The following is a 20005-nucleotide window of genomic DNA, read 5'->3' as shown; positions in this document are numbered from 1 at the left end:
GCACTCGAGCACTCACACCAAATAAAATGAGAGAGAAGACTTCCAGAGAAGAAATGGGGAAGAAGGAAGAATGAATTGTCATTACAACCCACAAACAGAGGGAGACAGGTAAATTAATATCTTCATTCCTCCTCAGTACAGAGCAAGATATGTCTAATAAGACTCCCACTTGGTTATCAAATTTTGCCTCTTCTGATCTGTAATAGATGTGTTCTGTGCTTCACCGAGCTCTCCTAATAAATACACACCTCTCTCACCAGAATACAGATAAATTACCTCAGTAATGTTTCTGGCTTGGTCCAATATACCAATCTATAATGATAACAGAAATCTACATATCACTGTCATCTTGAAAGCACTGCACAAACACTAATTAACTAACCAATGAACACCGCACCAGAGAGTGTTAACATAGGATTAATAAGCTGATAGGTGCGTAAGCAGCTAATGTTTATGGTGAGTGTTTAATTTACATGCCTGATTTCATCCTCCAGGAAAGGTTGCTCCCTTAAGGCAGGTCATCCTTCTGCCTGCAAGGGAAGGGTGAGAACTGGGAAGCAGCATCTGACTTGGTGCCAGACCCTGCCTGACAGTGGAAAAAGACGCTTCAGAAAAGCCTGGAATGTTCCCAAAACCTCCCCGCCTCCCGAGCCAAGCAAAGGGAGAGGGAAAACTTTACAACTTAGGCGGGATAACGCTGGAGGTGGCTGACATTTCATGGAATAGCATGCTAAATTAGAAAAACAAACCTTGGTACACAAAGCAGGTTTGAGGCAACTCTGTGATGGTGCCACTTAAGATTTATTCTGCACTAGAGCACCTTGCAAGTACCCAGGGGAAGAGTGGAGGCCAGCAGGAGCGCACCCAAGTGTTGCCCTCCCAAGCCATCCACCATTCTGCGTGTTCAGGCTCTCAGGGCTGAGAAGGTCCATTAGAACCTTTGCCAACATGTCAGATTTTTATTATTTTGCAAACCTGATAATCTATCTGACAGATCTTGAAAGATAACACATACAGGCATTGCAACAGTGTATCTCTATGGGTAAACAGCTCCTGCTACTACATTCCTGTGAACACATCTACAGAATGAGATGGATAATCAACAAATGACCAAAGTCTTCAACCATGCTGAGACCACATTAACAAGCTTCTAGATTGACAACATGCATAGAAAAATCAAGGTTTTCTTCATAATACCATTAACTGAGAGTTTTCCAGTTCAGCAGTCTCCAACCTGCCACAGCCATTCTCTGTTTCCAACCACAACTTGCCTGTGTATTTCTGAGGCTCAGTCTGAACAAATGGGCCACTTTACTGCCAGGCAGCTCTTTTGTAACAGCAAGGCAACTGCATGGGATGATTAGCTGTAAAATCTTAGTCAGTGAAAGCTCCTGCAGACTTAATTGCCAAGAAAAAAAAAAAAAAAACACCAAAAAAACCACAAACAAACTCAAAACCCACCAGCTTCTGCTCTGAATTGATCTCCAATATAACATATCCATTAGCAGAGTTTAACCATCACCAAATGATACAGTTTAATTCAGTCTACAGGTAAGCTTAAAGAAGTTAGGTAGGATAGTCATCACCACAAGGGATATGCTTTTACCCTTCAGAAGAAAACAATGACAACTACATAGACCCAGCCATCTTGCTACAACAACATCCCCCAAATCGCTTTCATTCCCAGGTGGAGGTGCTCTGTGTTGCATGTGCTGGGAAGAGACAGCAAGTCTTTGATCACCATGTCTCCTAGTTTTCCTTCCTCCAGCCCAGGAATACAGTTGCTTGCTAAGAGAACCTACACTCTCAAAAATGCAACTTTCCAGCTTCAGAAAGGAGACAGCCTTGAATTAGCTTTCACCCACACTTCTGAGGAGGGAAACCTCATTGCACGAAGCACTGCTCCCCATAGCTTCTGCAAAAAGGCCAACACCCTGGCAGCAGAGAAGCCCTCGAAAGCTGAGAGCCAACGTGCTCTCTCACAGACCAGCTTGATTTTCAAATCAATCATGTGAGTCTCCAACAGTTATAAAGTAAAAATAATTATTTCTGAAAAAATAAATATTTTGACAATGTGTCAGAATTTGATATTGCTAATGCAGATGGTCTGTGGGAAATTCATCTAGAAATGGATGAAAAAATTGCAGCTGTTTTTCCATGTCTTGTGGTAGGAGCTTTGCAGTTAAAAATTTCGGTGGCAGAAGCTGGGTTTGTTGATCAGTGAGCTTTAAAAGTACAGTTGTTGATGGCCCTCTCCTTATCTTGGTCTGTCTGGTTTTGCTAATGGAATTCCCAGCAAGTGAGAGTAAACACAAGATTCTCCTAGCAGATATGTTATATATTCAAAAATTGATAAATAGACAGATATGTAACCACCTAGGCAGGATACATGGCAGCGAGAGCTATGGAAATTTTTTCACTCCAATTTCACAAGCACACAGGGCAGACATCTCCCCATCGCAGCACAGGCAAGGTGACAGTGAGAAACCCACTGCTCAGCCACGACGCATGGGGAACAGCAGGAAGGTAAACAGAACAGAAGGCTTGTAAATGTAAATGAGCACTGCTGTAAATGTAAATGTAAATGAGCACTGCTGTAAAGAAGTAACAGCCCCTACACAAGTGCTGTTGTTACATTAAATGCTAAATACACCTCCTTGTAAAACTGCATGTAGTGATCAATTATTGCTGGCAATGTAGATCATATAAATACTTAGAAACGAAGGCCAGGCCTCACTGAAAACTCTCCAAATGTCTTTGGGTTAAGAAATATTGCAGCCCTTTGTGCTGCAAGGCTAGACTCGCATTTAACACTCCGGGATATCATATATCAAAGAGAGCTTGTTCCTCTAAAGAGGTAAATGCCTTTCTTAGAAAGCTACCAGAACTTCTTTCCATCTTTTTTTGGCGGTCTTACATCACCAAAAGTTATCATACACAGACATTAGGCAACAGAGATAACACTCCATAACTCTTCATACACTGGACCGGGTCCTGGATAACAAGACCTACAGCATCTGGTCCAAAAAGGGCTGGAGCTGTCAAAAGTTTCACTCTCAGGCTATGACCACAGCTGATTCAACAAATTCAAAACCAACTCCTTTTAGCAGAGCATCAACTATTCAATAGCACAAATCAACATATCTCAGTCACCCCTTATCTGCAGCTAACTCTTTAACTACACTTTTACGTAAGGCTACAGCTTACTCATTGACTTGTCAGGTTTCACACACTACAGAGGAGCTTCCTCCAGAGGCTCTGGTGATACAGCTCTGGGCTCCAGCATCCCACACAGCATTCCCACATACCAGGCACTACCCAGGCATCTCTGTTGGGAGCCCCCGCACCAGAGGGTGGCTACGGCTCAACCCCAATGCTGCCAAGGGGGTGTTTCCTCATACCATGTGATCAAGGGATGCTCAAAGGAGTTCTTGGGGAGGGCATGTCCTCCTCGCCACAGTCTCACCTCTCTGCTAGCCACAAGATAAGGAGCCCACTGCACGAAGTCTCGCTCCTTAGGTAAGGGTTTAGGAAGGGGTCATACTCACCAGTGTCTGCCTGACAGAAGCCACTGGCAGGGTCTGCAGAGCACACCCTCCACGTCTCCCTGAGCTTTCCCAGCCTGTCGGTGTTTGCACTGACACCTCCAGCATCGCTCCCATGACCGTGCCTCAGCTCCCTCCCTCTCCTGCCTGCTGAGGTTTTAGCATCTTTGATGTTAGGCTCAGCCTTGGAACAGGGTAGCCTGCATGGAGACAGCCAGGAGACGCCTCTCCCAGTTGCTGCTATTACGTTTACTGCTGTGGAGCTGGCTCTTACAGCCTGCACATACTCTCACTGCTTTTACTTTTTTTGGTTGCTTTTTTTTGTTTTTTTAAAATATAACAACTTTTTTTTTACCCTTCAATTTAAATCTGTGCATTTAGGGATGCATTAAAACTAATCTACAGCACAGAAATTCAGTCATGCCTACAGCTATATGCATTTCCCCAGAGGAATCGCATGAACTTGACAATGGAGTAAACCAGTACAAACTAAATCATGTTTTCCTTCTACCTTACAAAATGGAGTGGTGCCTCAAGCAACCTCATGCACCTACCTTACAGAAAGACAAGTGCTACCATTCACTTCAAAACATTCAAGAAAAAAAGCTATCCTATCATGAGCTGGATCACAGCCAGGACAGCTTTCCTTTCAAAGGAAGAATTTTTCTCACTGAATTTAAAGCTTATGGGCACTTTTGTATATGGAGCTTCCTATCATTACAGCTGAGCACCTGCTTTCATTGAATAACCATAGAGAACCATTCACTGGAAAACATGGACCATAACCTATTCTGTCTAATTTCCCAAATGACAGTGTTCTTCCTTCAATAATGTTGAAAATAAGAGTGGCACTTTTTGACAATAAATTATTATCATTAACCATACAAACTGAGTTTCAGTTCAATTCCTTTGGTCTGTAATTCCATCAGTACAAAGGCAGAAAAATCTTTGGTTTAGTGCTACTTTGAAAATACTTCATAGTAGCTATTTTTAACCATTTAGTAGGAATTCACTTTTAAGACAACTGCAAATAACTTCTTGTCTGCTCTGGAGAAAAAAAAAAAATAAATGTTTTCTAAAACAAAATGCATGTGTAATATGTAATAAGGTTTTTAACTAGCACTACCTTAGGTCACTAAATTAACCTCTATTAGACCTATCTGAAGATCCTTAGCTTTGATGATATTATATATTTTGTCTCAACCTTCTATTTTTACTGATGCCAATGATGACTAATTAGTCTGATGAACTGCAAGTAACTTCCTTTTGCTTTCAAATTATACCAACATTTCTTCAGATGAGAAACTTCAGTTTACGTAAAGAAAAGTCTGAAGTGGTTGGCTAAATGAGACACTGTAATACTCTAATCACTCAGTAAATCTCAAAGCTGAGTTGTTCAGACCATTTACAAATGTGTGCTGCACACCAACAGCTGCCATCAGCATTAGCATGTTCCAGCCAGGCACCCAGGAATCAAAAGCCCAATAATTGTACAAGAAAGAAGCAGCATACTCAATTTTGGAAAAAAAAAATAAAAATAATTAAAAAAAAAAATCTACATGGTCTCCCATGTCAGAGCATAATCCACAGTATTAAGCGGAAGGCTTATCTGAAACATAGTTAAATACAATTGAGGAGAGACACCGTTACCTTCAAAGGTATGAGAGGTTCGCATACAGTGTTTGTAATCACTCCCTAACCAACGCATTGCTTCAACAAATTTTTGCCTATTTCAAAACAATATAAGCAAAAAAAAGTTAGCACTTTGTGTTACATAGAGTTCTTCATGTCACAGGTGCCCTTATCTGTTTCCTAGGAAATCAAGTATCTTCCTTCCACCTACACAGTCATAATTCAACAGCGCTTTAAGACTTCCATTTTGTGTGACTTAAAGAGCAGAAACAATGCACATCAATCAAGTACAAGAAGTTTTGCTGGTGTTCCTCTACTAATGCACTGCTAGTTGGCAGTCATGGGATGCTGGACGAGAGCAGTCAGATGAAGTGGAAGAGATGAGAGCCAGCCTGGAAGAAGTCCGGACAAAACTGAAGAAAAATAACCCTGAGTAGCTCAATCAATGACTTCGACATGAAAACAAGAAAGGAGACAGGCAGCAGCTGCAATAGCACAGAGAATCAAGAGTATAATGTGCTGCTTAAGATGAGAGAGGTGGAAGCAGGTTTGTGTTACTAAGGAAAGGCTGGTGAGATATAAAGGAGAATCTTATAGCAGGGTGACCCAGAGGGAGCCTGAAGGAGTGAGTGTATAAAGGATTCAGAGATGGGGATGTGTCACCAGGACAAGTGGAAAAGTTAGAGAAATAAAAAATGTGAGCCATCTCAACATCGGGGGAAGGACGCAGGAAGAGAGAGTTGTAGGAGGAAGGGAAGGACAGGACTCTACAGGGAAGAAATCACTCATGCCACAGATTTCAAACTTCGCAATTTTTTCTTCAAGTAAAAAATGGTCACGAGCACACCAGCATCTAAAAAGACAGCTTTGTGCCTGTCTTCCCTTTATTTCAAATATTTCAGTTCTGTCTCTTATCTCTCATGAATCCACAAAATGGCTTACTAAGTGGCAAGAAGGTAGTAACTAGTCCTCTACTGAGTTTAAAAATGCCTAAAATTGGTAGCAAATATTTATTACTTTCTCATCTGTGCAAAAAAATGTGCATGCTTCATGCACCACTTCTCGGCAACTCAAGAACAGTAAACTTCTTCCAGTTAAATACCTCAGTGTCATTCACTTGAAAGACTGTTCTTAGCTCAGTCGTAATTTCATTAAGTGCATAGTACAAAATTGTCATTAATTGTATTGAAGATAACTTAAAAAAATAAAACTGCAAAATGAAACACAGGATTTAAACCTGCAAAACTAGGAGCTCTGGTTATGAGCTGTTAATACTCAAAATATTAGCAAGGACATCTGTAACATAAATCTTGCATCTAAATGGCTACGTAAACACATTTGGTTCATGATAACAGGATTATTAATAGTGGTATAAAAGTTGTGTAACCTTCAGATTCTATAATTGTTCATATTTATTTTATAAAGATGTTTAATGATTTAATCCTTACTCTTTAGTTAAAATCAGCAACCTTAACTCTACCTTTAATTAATCCTGATCTGACATAAAGAACCCAAGGGGTAGGCAAAATGCTATATAAGTGACCCTTTGCAGCCTAAGACTTTCAGTGAGATTTCAAAAAAAACCCCACAGAATATTTCAAGTCTTTCAGTGAGATTTCAAAACAAAGAAAGAAACAAACAAACAAAAAAAAAAACAAAAAAAAAAAAAAAAAACAAACAAAAAACAAACCACACAAACTGTTTTCCCCTAAAATTCAGCAGTAAAATGCCCCCAAATTTCACTAGTAAAACTGAAACCACCATTAAATTTAAATATGTAACCTGAACTGCTGAATTAAAGCTCACATTGAGATACCTTTTTGTATCTTAAAGTGAGCATCTGTATACTCTGGGATGTGATGTGTGGTTTCTGCTCTGGTATCATTCCTCTCAGGCGTTAGCAGCCAACTAGGTCCTAAAAAGAAAAAAATTACAAGGGTTAAATTCTGTCCCTGGACAGCAGCTACTGGAGCATGTCTATGGTAGGGCTGGTTCTGCAAAACCGCAGCGGAGAAGGTCAGAATTCCCCTCCTACCACAAGTTTTCTTCATCTTTCATTTGCTCTTTCCTACATAAAAAAAAAAAAAAAAAAAAAGACTCCACGGTAACCAAAGAGTTTAAAAAACTGCGCAAAAAATAATCATGGCACAGGGAACAGAGAGGATGAGAAGAAAGGAAGCTATGAGATAAAGAAGGTTCAGTCCAGCGACACCCACATCTAACAGAATTTTTTCAGGAGAAACAAGGAATGCATCTTTCCCTTGCAAAGTATACTTTTCAGAGATGCTTGAATCCTTGCTTTCCGGTATATAGATAGTTTCTTTGCTGCCTCCATAAAGATCACGCAGTCTCACAAATGTGGCAAAGCTGTGCAAACGAGAAGCCGTTTCTCAGCTGAACTCATAAATTACTTATTGTTTTAATATACTGGAAAATTGGCTGGAAGCAGGGGAAGGTACGTAAGTTACACAAGACTTTATACCATCACTTATCCTTGCCTTCCATTAAAAAAACGTTAGTTGCTGTAGCAACTGTCAAACCACACTCCGGTTCCTCTTCCTCCAAGATACAGAACTTCTCCAAAACACTCACATACAACACAGTCCTTCCCAGCTGAAGGACATGGTTTCTGGCACTTTCGTATTGTTTGAAAAGAGGCTCTCCAAGGAGCTGAGAAATCCTTTGCAGGGCTTTTGCCTCAAGGTACGCTTCTGTAGAGACAGTTACCTGAAATCTTTAAAATTCCTTCCCCTCATCCCCCCCACCTCTAGCTCTTTTCCCCCCTCCTTTCTTTTTCCCCTTCTTCCTCTGCGTTATAGAGAACATTAGTCCATGCAGCTTATTTCATCACTACATCTTTCAGCATTAAGCAAAACCCCTACACATCTGTCAGATGTCACCTTCTCTCTTGTTCTTTCCCTCATGGGAAAGGCACATGCAATGGGGACAACATCACATGAAACACACATTGCAACATCTCTAGGTCACAAAAGGCAGAGGCAGGTCTCCTACCTAACACTTCAAGGGACAACCCCTCTCCACAACCACCTTTTCTCAGTTATTCCTAAGGAACCCCTGCTCTGTCACTAAGGTGAACAAACCTTCTCTCAACTGACTGAAATTCTCATCCGCTGGACAGATTTGAATAGGCTACAAAACAACAACAACCACCAAACAAACACACACACCATTGGCATAAAGTGAGCCCTTGAGAAAGCTCTGTCAGAAACAGGACAAATTACACGCTACTGAAGAAAATCTCATGACAAAGTGAAAATATATTCCTCACCTTTGTGCAGCATGCCATTATTAATGATAATCAAAGATCCCTGGGAAACTCTTACATGTTCAAGGACACAATCCAGGGTAGGATGTTTGTATAGCAAAAGAGAGGTCCTTACCACTTTCTTACCTTCCTCAATCCCCAGGAGCTCCATTCCATTTCTAAGTAAATTTGACACTTAAAATATTTTCATGCCTAATACTTCCCAAAAAGCAAAACCATTTAATTCAAACTAATCTGTTTTCTTACCTAATGGGATTATTATTTTTAATTGCTGCCTAGAAAAGAGAGCAATGTAGTATTGCACAAACGGTATTCAGGAATACATACAAACTATTCTTTCAAAACAATTTCAAACTTAAATAGGCTTACCTTTTCCTATCATAGGAGTTTTACCATCTCTGTTTGCCTTTTAAGTGTCTTGTAAACTGGGGGATTAATGGTTCTACATAAAGATATTTTTCTCTCTTCTAGAAGCCTCCAAGCTACCCAGCCACTTCACCTTGTAGCTCATTTCTTCAGTACCATAAGTATGCCCCTTCACTTGTTTCTACCAGCCCACTTGTTTATCTGACAGGGCAAAAATGAACCAAAAACATACAATGTACTTGTTCTGGCTACACCAGCAGAAAGCTCTTTGGCAGCTACAGGAACAAGGGTCAGCATGTGTGTCCATACAAAATTAATTGCAAAGTAATATGCACAAGCATACCCCAAACCCAGCTTTCTGTGAGTGTTTACAATGGAAATAGCTGCATACTGGCCCAGCTACACAGCATAAACAAGGTCACTCGACTGCTGGGAGCAGTGACACACAGTCACCAGTTCAAACTGCAAGTGCTGAACCCATTCATTCCCTGAGTTAACAGTAATTACTGCCTGCAATGAGGTCAGGAGGGCTGAGGGGTGTCCTTACTGTTCCCAGCTCTGCCCACCAAGAGCAGCAGCTGAAAGTAGGTATTGGTGGCTCTTCTTCCTAACAGAAATTTCAAAACAGCTGACATTTCTTTGCTGCCCCTCAGGGATTGCTGGACTGTTCCCATATCCTGGTTCTTCTCCTGGTCTCTTTTGCATCTTGTGTCTGAGCAAACATGCTAAGCAGCTTTGCTCTCCTGTGCCCCGTCTTCCTTTCACACTTCTATTGATACTGCTTCTCTTTAATCCCATCACCTAATTTTGTGCATCCTGGTTTCAGCTGGGATAGAGTTAATTGTATTCCTAGTAGCTGTTATAGTGCTGTGTCTTCCATTTAGTACAAGAATAATGTTGATAACACATTGATGTTTTAGTTGTTGCTAAGCAATCAAGGACTTTTCAGCTTCTCATATGGGCCTGCCAGCGAGTAAGCCAGGGATGCACAGGAAGCTGGGAGGGGACACAGCTGGGACAGCTGACCCCAAGTGACCAAAGGGATATTCCATACCATATGAGGTCGTACTCAGCATCCAAACTATAGGGAAAGTTAGCCAATGGACCACTGCTCAGAAACGAGCTGGGTATCAGTTGATGGGTGGTAAGCAATTTCACTGTGTACCACTTGTTTTTGTATGTTCTTCTATTAGTAGTAAATTATTTTCACTTTCTGTCCCTTTAAACTGTCTTTATATTAACCCACAAATAGTCCCCCCTTTTTTTCTGATTCTTTCCCCTATTCTGCTGGGGGGGGGAGTAAACGAACAGCTGTGTGGTGTTCAGCTGCCTGCTGGGTTAAACCACAACACTATGGTATCCCATAATTTCCCCAGACTCATGCACTTGCATGACAAGGACTCAGGCTGCTACACTAATGAACGCCCCTGAACGAAGTGCAAGGTACCATTTGCTTTTTACAACCACTTACATGTGTATATCTTCTGCATGGAATGGAGAAACACACAGCAGCCAGCAGCTGGAGGCCACCTTGCAACATTTTGAATGCCAGATTTAGGGCTGCAACAAAGAACTCCAGAGCTATAAATGAGGGCTGCTGTAATTTACATTACGGTTCCCAAACATCCAAAAAAGGTGCGACAGAGTAGGTCCTCATTTAACTACAGTATGCTTCACTATAAAACAAAAAAAGCAATTCCACCCTATCAATTCACCAACTAGGATCAGTCAGGAATCTCGCCAGGAATCGTCATCCTAAACATGAAAAATCTCCATGCTGTCACAAAGCCAAACACAGGCACGCTTTCACAAATGTGGGCGGACTGGACTGAGAAGTTACTGACCCGAGAAATTCATCACCACTTTACAGCTAGCAAAATCATAGTTGACCTAGCTGTTATTTAACATCTATGCTTGGTTCTTCAGTTGATTCAAGTCACCTCATTGACCTATATTAAAAGAGACGTGGAAGCATTCACAGTACGCATTATGGTGTGTTGTCTATGATAGCCATAAAGCACAGGTCGTACAGCTGTAGGCAGATATTCAACTGTTCCAGCACAATGTGCAAACATGTACCTTCTGTGCTAGAGTGATATTTGGGCTTATATCACCTAGATCCCTTCTGCCTTTGTATTCTCCTTCCATCTTCGCTCACCTGTGACTCATCTTGCACGTGTATGGGAGAAGTAATTTTCAGAGTGTTGCTCACTGGCTACTTGTACATATATTCAAGTTCCAGCTGTGACAGAAGCTTACGTGTGCTCTATGCTCACAGGAGGCATAACTGCAAATTGCAAATTACACATGTAACATAGACAGAGCCAGCTCGTCAAAATTCACCTAAAACCAAGGATTAAAGGAAGATGTGTTCACCTTGCCACAGCTATACAAAATGGGAAAGGTCTTTCCTCATCAATCTTCAGCACCTTCTGCCAATTATTAAGGTTTGACCTCCAGAGTGGGATATTGCATATGATGCGAGCATTTGAGTGTTACTTAATCTGCCTTGAATGACAATTCTTGCAGTGGCTTATACCTCTAGCTCATGCCTAGACAATAATGAATGCATCTGGGTCTTCAGACCCAAAAAAAGAAACAACTGTCACACAGCTACTATTACAGTCATTTTAACTTTTTTTTTTTTTTTAAATCCCTACACAAAATTGCCCAGATTAAAAAAATCTTCAAATATAGCATTTTAAATTTGATAGCCATCTGACAGGATCAGCCACCAAGCAAGAGGCTTCTTAATATTCCCTTAAATACTTCCTCTGTTATTTACAGCTTATTGTTTCATGTCACATTGAAGATTTTCACCCAGTTTTGCTGCTCAAATAGTATTTTCTGTTGTAAGCTTATCTCACTTTCAGTACTATGCCTATTTAATCTGAATTCCGCTTAGAATTATAATGTACAAGTTGCTCTGCTTCATTAAATATTACAGTATTTTAGTAAAAGTTATTGTAAAGGGACACATGTTCAAGCCAAGTTTTATCCATATATATATAAACAAGGTGACACTTCAAAACCAGAAGTTATAGAAAGTGCAAGAGGAACTATCTAACCTGGCTACAGAGATTCTAAAATATTTCTTTAATGCTTTTTGTAACTTCATCTTTTTAATTTGCAAGACATTATCTCAGTCTGCCTATAAATAATAAAGTGAACCTGTCCTTTAGAACAAGCAAAATTTGGTAAGATTTTCTTTCAAGTTCTGCTTTAGCTACAAACCAAAAAGTACCTGTTATCCCACATATCCCACTCCTGGAGCTGACTACTAGAAACTCAGCTCCCTTTGGCTGAAAGAAAACAGGGACTAAGCGAGAGAAAAAGAAGTTCATACTTATTTCCTGAGACAGGAAGCTTGAGTGAATTTGGCCTGATAGAAGAAGGAAAATAAAACCCTCAAATGTCTGAGCTTAGTAGCTTTGCTACTTCTGAATACAGAGCAGGATACAGCAAGTTCCTCCTCCCAAAAAAAACATGATGAGTCACACACTATAGCACAAGCCTTTAGGTTATTCTTTTTTGTGTATTTTTTCTTTACGTTTCTAAATAGAAAGTTTTACAGCATTAAAGAGGAGTAAACAGCTTCAAGATAAGGTAAAGAAACATAAGAAAGCTTAAACTAGGAGGGCCTTTCTGATATGACCACTTGTAATGGTACCAAAAAAGCAAAGGCAGCTAATTTCTTGAGAAAGAAGGATTTTTTTTTTTTTCCATTCTTCAGATTTTCTCTCTCTCCATTTATATGAGTAGCTGCTGCTACTTAAAGGTGATGCACTGCAATTGCACAAATAGCTTCATCTCCTTCAGATGCAGCTTGTAAAACAAGAACAAACAAAAAACCCTTACCAGTGTAAAAATTTGTATAGCAAAATTGTAATTTGGATCCAAAGAAAGTGTTTTTGTAGCTGCAAGGAGAATAGCATGCACATGAAATCTGACAGACATCCTCATGCAAATATCAACTATACTGTTACAATAAATAAGTGTTTGTAGGGAAATTCCAGAATTTAAAAAAAGAGTGTAATTCAACAAAGTGCAGTATAACCACATTTTAATAATAAAGTCAACATTATGATGGAGGAAACCACTATGATACTTCTAGGTCTTCACAGAATTACAGAATGGTTGGGCTCGGAAGGGACCTCTGGAGATCATCTAGTCCAATTCACCTGCTAAAGCAGGTTCACCCAGAGCAGATCACACAGGAATGTGTACAGGAGGGTCTTGAATGTCTTCAGAGAAAGAATTTTTGTTGAAGAACTAAAGAACAGTAATAGTGAAATAAGCCAATTCTTTCTCTTCAGAGGAAGGAAGCCCTCTCTGAGCTATGTCTAGGACGTAATTAGCAGTTCCCAAAACATCAGTCTTAGTCAGAGAATTTCCCCAGTCAAATTTAATTTGGTACTGTGAGAAGACAGAAGGCTTCCTATAGCTTCTGCTATACTGTGACATCTGTGTATGGACCTGCCCGTGTTTGTCACATGGCACATAAGAGCAGCTCAGATCTGACCTGCCCAAACATTTGTCTGGATTACTCGCCACCTACCCCCCCCTTTTTTTTCTTTTTTTTCCTCTGTTGCGCTGTCTTCTGGAGGCTTAAAAGCCCCTTCCCAGCCACAGGCTGGAAGGACACCTCTTAGATGACAAAGGTCCAGCTTCCACCCCATCAAGTCCATAGAAGACATCTGCTCAGGTAAGAGGACGGGAGCACCTGTGACCACTGGGTCACAAAGTAAGGGCTGCCTCAGCATCCATCCCAACCTACAGCTAGGCATGTTCCCAACCCATCACCACAATGTTGGTGCTCACCAAATCATGAGGTATTTACCCATGGAGAAATGGATAAATTCCATCACTTTGTTACTGTGATGGAAACACTGCTGGTCATGCAACAGAAAAGCATTTAACAAGCCTTGGAAAAGACAAAAGATTGGGCACAACTGAGTTACAGAGCCTGAATCTGGTGGTAAATAGCTTGATATTAGGAAACATTTCTTCACAGAAAGGGTTGTGAAGCACCGGAACAGGTTGCCCAGGGAAGTGGTGGAGTCACCATCTCTGGAGGTGTTTAAAAGACACATAGATGAGGCTTAGGGACATGGTTTAGTGCCAGGTTTAGGCTACGGTTGAACTTGATCTTAAGGGTCTCTTCCAACCAAAATGATCCTATGAGAAGTAGTAGGCTTGGAAGAGGAGGAGGATCTTCAAGACACTTCTGAACTAGGTTTGACTCACAATGCATTTCACTATAAGGAAAATAAGCTTAAAAAAATGGAAAGTTTCTCATTATCTTTTGCAGAACTTAGCTATCAGAATGTTACTCAGTAATTAACACTGTCACCTCGTTATCTGCAGTGGTCAAATTCTGCATTCAGAAAGTATCAATGTGAGAAATTAGAACTGAATAACTGACAACTAATATTGAGATATTCAAGTATGATTAGCATTTGTTAACCATGAAAAGAGAAAGTATGGTGAAATAGCACCATCACTATAATAACATATAATTAATATCAAGCTGTGATATCACTTGTATTATTAAGATGTAGAGTTTTACTTGTATAGGCACTCAGAAAAAGTAACTTATCCTGAGCTTTGTACTGAGCAGAAATCTAGAGTTCAGAAAGGAAACAACTTCATCAAATTCCCTTACTAAGCATGACTCCAGCAGTCTTAAATTCACTGTGAAACTAGATATGATGCATAATAAGTCCTGCCTTTTCTTAAAAGCAAGCCTCAGAAATAATATGTTGTAAATAAAATAGAAACCAATTAGATCCATCTGTCTTGCCAACACACACACAAATAAAGCACCAGAGCATCAGAAAAATAGCAGATTGTGAGAAATGAGAAACAAGCCAGATATATTGTTTATAAAACTTCAACAAAATGGCTATTTTACTTGCTTTACCATAATCAAGTCACCTCAAACTGATATTGGATTAACTGACAGTTATCATGACAATAACAAAATCAGGTTTTGTTAAATTATGTCTGCACGTATATATATATATATATATATATATATACACACATATATATGCAGCATGTTATACAAAATACATCTGCGAATGGTTAAAGGGGCAATATTTTTCCGGTCATTCCCTGTCCCTCTTGGGACTCTTAGCTGCTTTTGGCAAGTGCTTTTTATAGTTACCATTTGCATTACTGTCATGGATCAGGTCATTACAAGTGTGCTATCCAAATGCTTAACAATAATAGTAGTAATAATAATAATAATTACAGTCCGTGCTGCAAGCAATAACATTTTAGAGCATTTTTCGCATCTGGATGGATACCTGCCATGAGTTTCTATGCAAAACACACTCATCTCCAAAGCCACGAAGCAGGCGAGCTCAGAGTCCACTAGTCCAACACTTTACTTGAGCTAAATGTCCTGTCTAAACACGACCAGTTCTGTCAGACATACTTATCAGCAGAGACAGCAGAGCAGAGTCTGGTCTGCCTGTAAACACCCCATCAGAATAGGAACAAGAAAAGCAGCAGCAGCTGGACACAGCTGAGCAGATGGGAGAGCAAAGGAAAAGAGTGAGGCTATACTGGCCAGCATGACAGGCAAAGCTTAGGGGGAAAATTAAGTGTTTCACTTATCTTGTCCCCAGCCAACACCATCTACCATTGCTTTCCTGTTCTGCTCAGAACCGGATGATTACTGCCATTTTAGTTAGATTTTCCATGCTAGCACAAAATCAACTCCAAGAGGTTTCTGAGTACTCAGAAAGCAGCAATCCACAGCTACTTCCAACGCATTAGCTTTGATGAAGCAACCCCATTTAATGAAAACCTATGATGGCCTCAGATTACAACAGGGTGATATTTGTGAGAAGGGTTCTCTTTTTTACTATATCAGATTATCTAAAAATCTATTGCATTTCATAACTAATCTTTCATAGCACAGAAGCTATGAACACATGTGCTCTCACATAATCAGTTTAGAACTATTCTACAGGGAGAGAAGAGGGGGAAAAAAAATAGACTAAAAGTCAACAGTAAGGAGAAGCATCTTCAGAAGAAAAAGCAGCAGTAGCAAGATTTTCAGTCAGGAAGACAACAGAGCAAACAAGCTGTACCTATAGGAGAAACAATCAATCATCGGAATAACCAATAATAATAGTTCCGATAAGCAATTTTCAGAAATGTGAACTTTAATAGACTTGGCTGCACATTCCCATTTTATCTTTGTGTCCATAAATGTTCTAAACATAATGTGGGGGCAGGGCATGGTGCCGGATTTTACCTTAATGCAAAATGCCATGTAGTTTCAGTAGTTGTCCTTCTGGACTGATTGAACAACACACAAGTCAGTTTTATAAATGCATAACTCTTGAAGAGAGTGCTCTTGTAACAGTTGTATAAGCATGTTTTGTAAAACATTTTTGTGGGCTCAGCATGCAGACAAATTCACAAATAGAATTGCTAACTCCCTTATCTTGATGACCAATAACAAGAAGAGGAAAAAGAAAAAGAGATTCTTTTCAAAAGAATAGTCTAGACAGTTCAAAAATAGCTTCTGTGCCCTTGCCAGGTACAAGGGAAACTGGAAAATTAGGAACCATGGCGCTTACTAAAACCAGGGTGTTGTTTTGACTATGTTTTTTATCCACCCTCAACCTTCTGGATTTTAGCAAGGAGATTCATACCCATGCAGCTCCCAAAGAAGTCCACCTCATCCCAAGGCTTAACTGAGAAGTACCACTGACAGGTTCCCAGGTAGCCTTCATGCAGTGCAAAGTCCCAAACATTAGGAGTATTTGTGACACAAAGTGGAAAGAGGTTTCAGAACCTGAGATGATGTCTGGGCTTTAGTTCATCCTTTCCTCCTTGTTTGTTCCAATAAAAATAAAAATTTAAAAAAATATATATCTTTTGCTTGTTTGCTTGCTTATGGCACATGCTCAACTTGTGGAAGGAGTTAAAAAGTAGCAAGAGAAAATCATGTACTCTCTTCCCTGCAAATAAGAGTTGTTTATTCTTTGAAGTTGATGTGCATGTTCTGTGCACTCAGGATGACATTCCCTCAGTGGAGACACGTGGAGCTAGATAACATCAATTTATGTTAAATAATCTTAAAATAGAAACACACACAGTGCTGTTTTTAGATACAGTAGATAATGCTTTCAGATTGTCTGCTTTTGCCCTTTTTTTTTTTTTCTCCAGTGGATAGGAGATCTATTATCTCATGTTTTAATGGATGTGGTCATTTTCTCTCTGTGGCCAAGTTTACAGATGCTCCACTCTGCCAGTGAGCCTTCAGAAACCTGAAGTGACTAAAACTAGAGAGAGCTCAGAGACAACAAGGGTCACTGCAGGAAGATTTATCATGCAATGATCTCGGATGTTAAAGACTCAAGTTCTTTAAGCAGAGTGCTAATGCTGCATACACACGTTGAATCATGTAATAAAGTAAGGCTGTGGCCCTCAGATCATATCACAGCTGGACCATTTTGAATTTATAATATTGAATTAGAAATTACTATATGCTTAACACCACCAAACTTCTTCAAGTCTGTAAAAACTTACTTCACTCTACTCTTATCAGCAGTTCTAAAAATGCCATTAGAAAGTTTGTACTGAGAAGAGAAAAACAATTAATTGCTTTTTATCCTCTTCCCAACGTTTTAAGTTATGATACTGTAGATATGAAGACAGATACGCAAGTCAAAACTGATAAAGCTACCAAGCTGCTAAAAGTCCAAACTGCCATAACCTGGATCTACTTGACGCTTCTCTCCTGTCACAGCTGACGTGCTGTTTAACTGCTCCTCTCCCAGTGTTGTGGAATGTTGTAAATCTGGCCAGTAGCTAAATAGTGAACAAAAGACACTATACAGAAGAGAAAAAGATTATGCTTGGAAACACCAGTGCAACTAGAAACAGAGAAAGTGAGTCTAAATTTAACAGGGCAAGTTTTTTGTTTGGTTTCTAACTACTTTCCTTTTCTTTCCCTTAATTTGATGGTATACATCAGCTAACTTCTTCCCCAAGGCACACCACCACAGCTACTATCAACCTTCGGCCTTCAGCTCCTACAGCATCCATGCAAGTCTCTAAATGGAAAAGCATTACAAATGGGAAATGACAAAGATGGATGGAGTCTTGATCAGACTACAATTAAATGCTTGGTAATTTAACAAATGATAGCAACTAGCTAAACACATTAAGAGATACCTTACAATGCACATTCATTGAGGAACATTTTCTGAAACCTTATAAATACCCAGTTTCTTGTGATTTTCACTTTCCAAAGAGCTACTGTTAATGGTTCCTATAAAGCACTGCACATACAAACCAGATAAACTTGATTTGTGCTGCAGCCCAAGGTGATCTCCCCTACCTCCTTAGAAGCACTCATGAACACACTGCTGAACTGCTGATGTATTTTGCAATGCTGCTGGGGAGGAAAGAACAGTACACTTAGCCAATCTTCTTCTTTTTACTACACCTATTTTAAGAGTGTAAGGAAATACAAGTGCCTATAGATATATTTGCTTATTTCAGAGAAGTTAGTGTTTCACTCTGTGATGAAATCCAAGCGAGAAGCAAAAGGAAAAGAAACAATAAAAAGTTATTGAACTTGGAAAAGTATTCTTGTTCCTCGGAAGAATATCTAACTTTATTTAATAATTAGAGGTCCCCGAGTTTTGCTCTAGCAAGCACAAAAAAAAAAAAAGTTATCTTAATGCAAGATTTATACTTTAAAAAAAAAATAAACAGACATGGCTTTTTGGCCTAATCCTTCTATCTGCTTGGCCTAGTGAGTGGAAATAATTCTTATTATTTTCCAAACTGACAAAAAACTATGCATGTAACTTCATTTTTAAACTGCAAATCACCTCAAGTATAGATTGAGTCCTAAGTGCTCTAAGGTATCACACCACTGTATTTAAATTGTTGCAACATATAAGGAAACCCAGTGCTACAGAATTTTCACAAAACAGGCCTAGAGAAATAAGCTGAAGTAATAAAACTGGGTAATGACAAATGGTTAAAAAAAAAAAAAAAAAAAAAAAGCACACAAAACTTTCTGGGTCTATAAATCTTACACCAAACTTGCAATCTATCCCATAAGCACCAGACTTCCTTGAAAAGCTGTTATTCATCATCCAAATTTCAGGTTGCACATAAACGTTTTGTGTAAAATTAAACATTCTGGTATCACACTGACAAAGAAAACAGAAAAAAAATATATATATTTGAACCAGCAATCAATTTTGAACCATGATCCTGACCAGCTATTTATTCAGCAAACTACATAATCTAAGCATCCTCAATACTACTGCTGCACTTTTGTTGCTAACAAGAGAAATTGCATTTTGCCATCTAGTACATAGGTTTGCAAGAGATAATCTTTTCTGTTTCAGGTATCAAAATTCCACGATAAGCATTATCACTCACAGATAAGAAATCATGATTTGCAACCACATTCATCTCAATCATGTTCCCGCCAGGTGCTAGACTACAGCACGTCAGCCCTGATGACGTGTGGCAGACAGACGTGAGATTTGCAGCAAGACTAAGCAATCCCCTCCCACGATACAGTGCTCAGAATGGCACTTCAAAGCCTCAGAGGACCTTTGGATAATCTGAAGTTTACACTCAGAATCAGACATCTCTGGCAATTCAACATCAAAAGCAAAAAGCAGATGAGGTATGGAAGTGCTTCTGTTCTTGTAACAGGAATACCAGGAATGAAGATGAATAGGGATCATATGCACAGTTCCTTGCATTTCTAGGTCTTCACATCAGTACTTCGCTTCAGGTTTTGTATTTTTTGAGTCAGATCTGAAAGTTCCCGAAGCACTGCTCGTGTCTAAAACACATGAATTGGCTTCCCTGGAAACAGCACTCAGCTGGAAAAGAACAAGAGTCATCGAAGTAAAAACTGCATCAGGGAAGAAAAAGAAATCCTTAGTGTTTATATTTTGAATTTATGAAGCACTTTGTTACCGTTAAGATTATTAGTGTACCATAAGAAAATCTTGGTGGACAGACTGGAAAGAAGCTAATTTTGACATCTTGGTTTTCCTTTTATTCTTTCATTCTAACATCTTCCCTATCTCTTGGCCATTCCTTCCCATCATCTCTATCTTTACTCCATATTCCACTTTCTACATCACCTTACAGAATCACAAGCACTCTGGCC

At 39.6% G+C, this 20005-nt stretch overlaps 1 protein-coding gene across 3 annotated transcripts in view; it reads right to left on the bottom strand.

Moving 5' to 3' along the window:
* The window catches only part of ARHGAP6 (Rho GTPase activating protein 6), a 335243-nt gene that overhangs the window by 97387 nt on the left and 217851 nt on the right, over nucleotides 1–20005 (bottom strand). Inside the window, exon 1 of one of the 3 annotated variants that reach the window (XM_071812929.1) lies at nucleotides 6994–7013. The exons of the other annotated variants lie outside the window; for them this stretch is intronic. The gene's annotated coding sequence lies outside the window, so the exon portion shown is untranslated. Of the gene's footprint in view, nucleotides 1–6993; nucleotides 7014–20005 lie in introns of those variants that run through there. 3 annotated transcript variants of the gene reach the window in all.

Source organism: Patagioenas fasciata, chromosome 1, assembly GCF_037038585.1.
Source record: "Patagioenas fasciata isolate bPatFas1 chromosome 1, bPatFas1.hap1, whole genome shotgun sequence".
Lineage (NCBI taxonomy): Eukaryota > Metazoa > Chordata > Aves > Columbiformes > Columbidae > Patagioenas > Patagioenas fasciata.
The sequence above is the reverse complement of the archived record's forward strand: the minus strand, read 5'-3'. Positions and strand labels throughout refer to the sequence as shown.